The sequence below is a fragment of the Prinia subflava genome, chromosome 23 (assembly GCF_021018805.1).
Source record: "Prinia subflava isolate CZ2003 ecotype Zambia chromosome 23, Cam_Psub_1.2, whole genome shotgun sequence".
Taxonomy (NCBI): domain Eukaryota; kingdom Metazoa; phylum Chordata; class Aves; order Passeriformes; family Cisticolidae; genus Prinia; species Prinia subflava.
In genome coordinates this window covers 7,087,630-7,093,629 of record NC_086269.1, presented here as the reverse complement: position 1 = coordinate 7,093,629, position 6,000 = coordinate 7,087,630, and positions in this window count along the sequence as shown.

The following is a 6,000-nucleotide window of genomic DNA, read 5'->3' as shown; positions in this document are numbered from 1 at the left end:
ATACAGTGCAATAATGCAGGTCTTCAAAACGTCTCTCTCAGTGCTGCCCCCTTGTGGACACAGTGCGGTACTGCAGCCATTTTTCTTCCCTGTCTCAGTTCTGCCCCCTTCTGGACAAAGTGCGGTACTGCATCCCTTCAAAGTTACTTTCTCAGTGCTGCCCCCTTGTGGACACAGTGCGGTACTGCAGCTATTTTTCTTTCCTGTCTCAGTGCTGCCCCCTTGAGGACACAGTGCGGTACTGCAGCTCTTCAAAATTCCTGTCTCAGTGCATCCCCCTTGTGGACACAGTGTGGTACTGCTGCTCTACATGTGCCCGACCCAGTGCTGCCCCCTTATGGACACAGAGCGGTACTGCAGCTCTCCCTCATTCTCGTCCCAGTGCAGCCATCTTGTGGTGACAGTGCAGTACTGCAGCTCTCCTCTGTGCCCGTCCTGGTTCTGCCCCCTTGTGGTCACAGTGCGGTACTGCAGCTCTTCAAAACTCCTGTCTCAGTGCTGCCGCATTTTAAACACAGAGCGGTACTGCAGCTATTTTTCTTTCCTGTCTCAGCGCTGCCCTCTTTTGGACACAGCGCGGTACTGCAGCTATTTTTCTTTCCTGCCTCAGTGCTGCCCCCTTGTGGACACAGTGCAATAATGCAGCTCTTCAAAATTCCTGTCTCAGTGCTGCCCCCTTCTGGACATAGTGCAATAATGCACCTCGTCAAAATTCCTGTCTCAGTCCTGCCCCCTTGTGGACACAGTGCGGTACTGCAGCTCTTCAAAAGTCCTGTCTCAGTTCTGCCCCCATGTGGACACAGTGCTCTACTGCAGCTATTTTTCTTTCCTGCCTCAGTGCTGCCGCCTTGTGGACACAGTGCAGTACTGTTGCTCTTCAAAATCCCTATCCCAGTGCTGCCCTCTTGTGGACAGAGTGGGGTACCGCAGCTCTTCAAAATTCCTGTCTCAGTGCTGCCCCCTTGTGGACACAGTGTGGTACTGCAGCTCTTCAAAATCCTTGTCTCAGTTCTGCCCCCTTGTGGAAACACTGCGGTACTGCAGCTGTTTTTTTTCCTGTCTCAGTGCTGCCCCCTTGTGGACACAGTGCGGTACTGCAGCTCTTCAAAATTCCTGTATCAGTGCTGCCCCTTTGTGGACACAATGTGGTACTGCAGCTCTAAAAAATTTCTTTCTCAGTGCATCCCCCTTGTGGACACAGTGCTCTGCTGCAGCTCTCTCCCATGCCCGTCAGTGCTGCCTCCTTGTTGACACAGTGTGGTACTGCAGCTCTTCCTGGTGCCCATCTCAGTGCTGCCCCCTTGTGGACACGGAGCAGTACTGCAGCTCTCCTTCGTTCCTGTTCCAGTGCTGCCACCTTTTAAACACAAGGCGGTACTGCAGCTTTCCCCCGTGCCTTTTCTATAGGAGCCGCAGTGAGCTGGGCACCTTGTGCTACCACCTTGTTGACACAATGCGGTTCTGCAGCTCTCCTCTATGCCCATCCCGGTTCTGCCTTCTTGTGGACACAGTGCGGTACTGCAGCTCTTCCTTGTGACTGTCCCAGTGCTGCCCCCTTGTGGACACAGTGCGGTACTGCAGCTCTTCAAAATTCCTGTCTTAGTTCTGGCCCCTTGTGGACACAGTGCGGTACTGCAGCTCTTTAAAATTCCTGTCTCAGTGCTGCCCCCTTGTGGATACAGCGCTGTACTGCAGCTATTTCTCTTTCCTGTCTCAGTGCTGCCGCCTTTTGGACACAGAGCGGTACTGCAGCTCTTCAAAATTCCTGTCTCAGTGCTGCCCCCTTGTGGACACAGTGTGGTACTGCAGCTCTTCAGAACTCCCGTCTCAGTGCTGCCCCCTTGTGGACACAGTGCGGTACTGCAGCTGTTTTTCTTTCCTGTCTCAGTGATGCCCCCTTGTGCACACAGTGTGGTACTGCAGCTATTTTTCTTTCCTGTGTCAGTGGTGCCCACTTGTGGACACAGTGCGGTACTGCAGCTCTTGAAAATTCCTGTCTCTATGCTGCCCTCTTGTGGACACAGTGCAGTACTGCAGGTCTCTCCCATGCCCGTCAAATGCTGTCCCTTTCATGGACACAGAGCAGTGCGGCAGCTCTCCCTCATTCCCGTCACAGTGCTTCCGGCTTTTAAACACAGCGCGGTACTGCAACTTTCCCCCGTGCCTTTTCTACAGGAGCCGCAGTGAGCTGGGCCCCTAGTGCTACTACCTTGAGGACACAATGCGGTTCTGCAGCTCTCCTCTATGCCCATCCCGGTTCTGCCTTCTTGTGGACACAGTGCAGTACTTCAGCTCTTCCTTGTGTCTGTCCCAGTGCTCCCCCTTGTGGACACAGTGTGGTACTGCAGCTCTACATGTGCCCTAACCAGTGCTGCCCCCTTATGGACACAGAGCGGTACTGCTGCTCTCCCTCATTCTCGTCCCAGTGCAGCCATCTTGTGGTCACAGTGCGGTACTGCAGCTCTCCTCTGTGCCGATCCCGGTTCTGCCACCTTGTGGTCACAGTACGGTACTGCAGCTTTTCAAAACTCCTATCTCAGTGCTGCCGCGTTTTGGACACTGATCAGTGCTGCAGCTATTTTTCTTTCCTGTCTCAGTGCTGCCCCCTTGTGGACACAGTGCGGTACTGCAGCTATTTTTCTTTCCTGTCTCAGTGCTTCCTTCTTGTGGACACAGAGCGGTACTGCAGCTGTTTTTCTTTCCTGTCTTAGTGCTGCCCACTTGTGGACACAGTGAGATACTGCAGCTCTTCAAAAGTCCTGTCTCAGTGCTGCCCCCTTGTGGACACAGTGCGGTACTGCAGCTGTTTTTCTTTCCTGTCTTAGTGCTGCTCCCTTATGGACACAGTGCGGTACTTCAGCTCTTCAAAATTCCTGTCCCAGTGCTGCCCCCTTGTGGACACAGTGCGGTTCTGCAGCTCTTCAAAATTCTTGTCTCAGTGCTGCCCCCTTGTGGAGACAGTGCGGTAATGCAGCTCTTCAAAATTCCTGTCTCAGTGCTGCCCTCTTATGGACACAGTGCAGTACTGCTGTTCACTCCCATGCTCGTCAAATGCTGCCCCTTTCTGGACACAGAGCAGTACTGCAGCTCTCCCTCATTCCCGTCGCAGTGCTGGCAGCTTTTAAACACAGCGCGGTACTGCAGCTTTCCCCTGTGCCTTTTCTATGGGAGCCGCAGTGAGCTGGGCACCTTGTACTACCACTTGTTGACACAATCGGTTGTGCAACTCTCCTCTATGCTCATCCCGGTTCTGCCTTCTTGTGGAAGCGGTACTGCAGCTCTTCAGCAGTACAGAGCGGTACTGCAGCTCTTCAAAATTCCTGTCTCAGTGCTGCCGCCTTTTGGACTCAGAGCGGTACTGCAGCTATTTTACTTTCCTGTCTCAGTGTTACCCCCTTGTGGACACAGTGCGGTACTGCAGCTACTTTTCCTTCCTGTCTCAGTGCTGCCCCCTTGTGGACACAGTGTGGTACTGCAGCTCTTCAAAATTCCTGTCTCAGTGCTGCCCCCTTGTGGACACAGTGTGGTACTGCAGCTCTTCAAAACTCTTATCTCAGTGCTGCCCCCTTGTGGACACAGTGCGGTACTGCAGCTCTTCAAAATTCTTGTCTCAGTGCTGCCCCCTTGTGGACACAGTGTGGTACTGCAGCTCTTCAAAACTCTTATCTTAGTGCTGCCCCCTTGCGGACACAGTGCGGTACTGCAGTTATTTTTCCTTCCTGTATCAGTGCTGCCCCCTTGTGGACACCTTGCGGTACTGCAGCTCTTCAAAACTCCTGTCTTAGTGCTGCCCCCTTGTGGACACAGTGCGGTACTGCAGCTATTTTTCTTTCCTGTCTCAGTACTTCCCCCTTGTGGACACAGTGCAATAATGCAGCTCTTGAAAATTCCTGTCTCAGTGCTGCCCCCTTTGTGCACACTGTCTGGTACTGCAGCTATTTTTTTTTCCTGTCTCAGTGCTGCCCGCTTGTGGACACAGTGCATTAATGCAGCTCTTCAAAATTATTTTCTTTGTGCTGCCCTCTTTTGGACACAGTGCGGTACTGCAGCTCTTCAAAATTCTTGTCTCAGTGCTGCCCCCTTTGTGCACACTGTCTGGTACTGCAGCTATTTTTCTTTCCGTTCTCAGTGCTGCCCCCTTGTGGACACAGTGTGGTACTGCAGCTCTTCAAAATTACTGTCTCAGTGCTGCCCCCTTGTGGACATAATGCGGTACTGCAGCTATTTTATTTCCTGTCTCAGTGCTGCCTCCTTGTGGACACAGTGCATTAATGCAGCTCTTCAAAATTCCTCAGTGCTGCTCCCTTGTGGACACAGTGTGGTACTGCAGCTCCTTAAAATTCCTGTCTCAGTGCTGCCCCCTTGTGGACACAGTGCGGATCTGCAGCTATTTTTTTTTCCTGTCTCAGTGCTGCCCCCTCGTGGACACAGTGCGGTACTGCAGCTCTTCAAAATTCCTGTCTCAGTGCTGCCCTCTTGTAGACACAATGTAGTACTGCCGCTCTTCAAAACTCCTGTCTAAGTGTTGCTCCATTGTGGACACAATGCGGTACTGCAGCTATTTTTCTTTCCTTTCTCTGTGCTGCCCCCTTGTGGACACAGTTCAGTACTGCAGGTCTCTCCCATGCCTGTCAAATGCTGTCCCTTTCTGGACACAGAGCAGTACTGCAGCTCTCCCTCATTCCCGTCGCAGTGCTGCCAGCTTTTAAACACAGCGCGGTAATGCAACTTTCCCCCGTGCCTTTTCTACAGGAGCCGCAGTGAGCTGGGCCCCTAGTGCTACTACCTTGAGGACACAATGCGGTTCTGCAGCTCTGCTCTATGCCCATCCCGGTTCTGCCTTATTGTGGTCGCAGTGCGGTACTGCAGCTCTTCCCTGTGTCCGTCCCAGTGCTTCCCCCTTGTGGACACAGTGTGGTACTGCAGCTCTACATGTGCCCGACCCAGTGCTGCCCCCTTATGGACACAGAGCGGTACTGCAGCTCTCCCTCATTCTCGTCCCAGTGCAGCCATCTTGTGGTGACAGTGCGGTACTGCAGCTCTCCTCTGTGCCCGTCCTGGTTCTGCCCCCTTGTGGTCACAGTGCGGTACTGCAGCTCTTCAAAACTCCTGTCTCAGTGCTGCCGCCTTTTGGACACAGAGCGGTACTGCAGCTCCTTCTTATTCCTGTCCCAATGCTGTCACCTTGTGGACTCAGTGAGGTACTGCAGCTTCCCCTCCTTTCCATCTCAGTGCTTCCCCCTTGTGGACACAGTGCAGTACTGCAGCTCTCCCATGTTCTCCCCCTAAAGGAACCTCAGTATGATGGGCCTCCGGTGCTGCCACCTTGTTCACATAGTGCAATACTGTCGCTCTCGCTTTTCTCCTTGCTGGGTACACAGACCATCAACAAGATTTGTCTTTGGAGCAGCCCCAGAATGCAAGACACAGCAATCAAAAGCAGACTTCACTGTTCACTTTGAAAAGCAAAGCTTTGTGTTCTTCATAGCTCTCACACAGAAACCATGCAAATTAGGTAGTGAGAGTTTTGCTATTGCTGGGTATACATGGACAACACCAACTGGTGCAAAGTGTAAGACAGTAATGAAAAAGGTGGGAAAGTGTCTGCAGTGCTGCCGCCTTGTGGACACAGTTCAGTACCACAGCTCTCCCCCGTTCCCCTCCTAAAGGAGCCCCAGTGAGCTGGGCCCCCAGTGCTGCTGCCTTGTGGACACAGTGCGGTACTGCAGCTCTCCCATGTTCCCATCCCAGTACTGCCACCTTGTGGACATAGTGCAGTACTTCAGCTATCCCTTATCTGCATGCTGGCTACATAGGCAACCAACAAGCTTTCTGTTTGCAGCAGCCCCAGAAAGCAATTTAACCCCAGCCCATTTTAACTCCATCCCTAGCCTGACCCTTCTTTGTCTCCCATTTCCCACCTTGCTGGTCAGGGCTTTGCACCCTCAAGCCCTTTCCTCCGGCAGCAGCATCACAACATAACACAGTGAGGAAAACCGT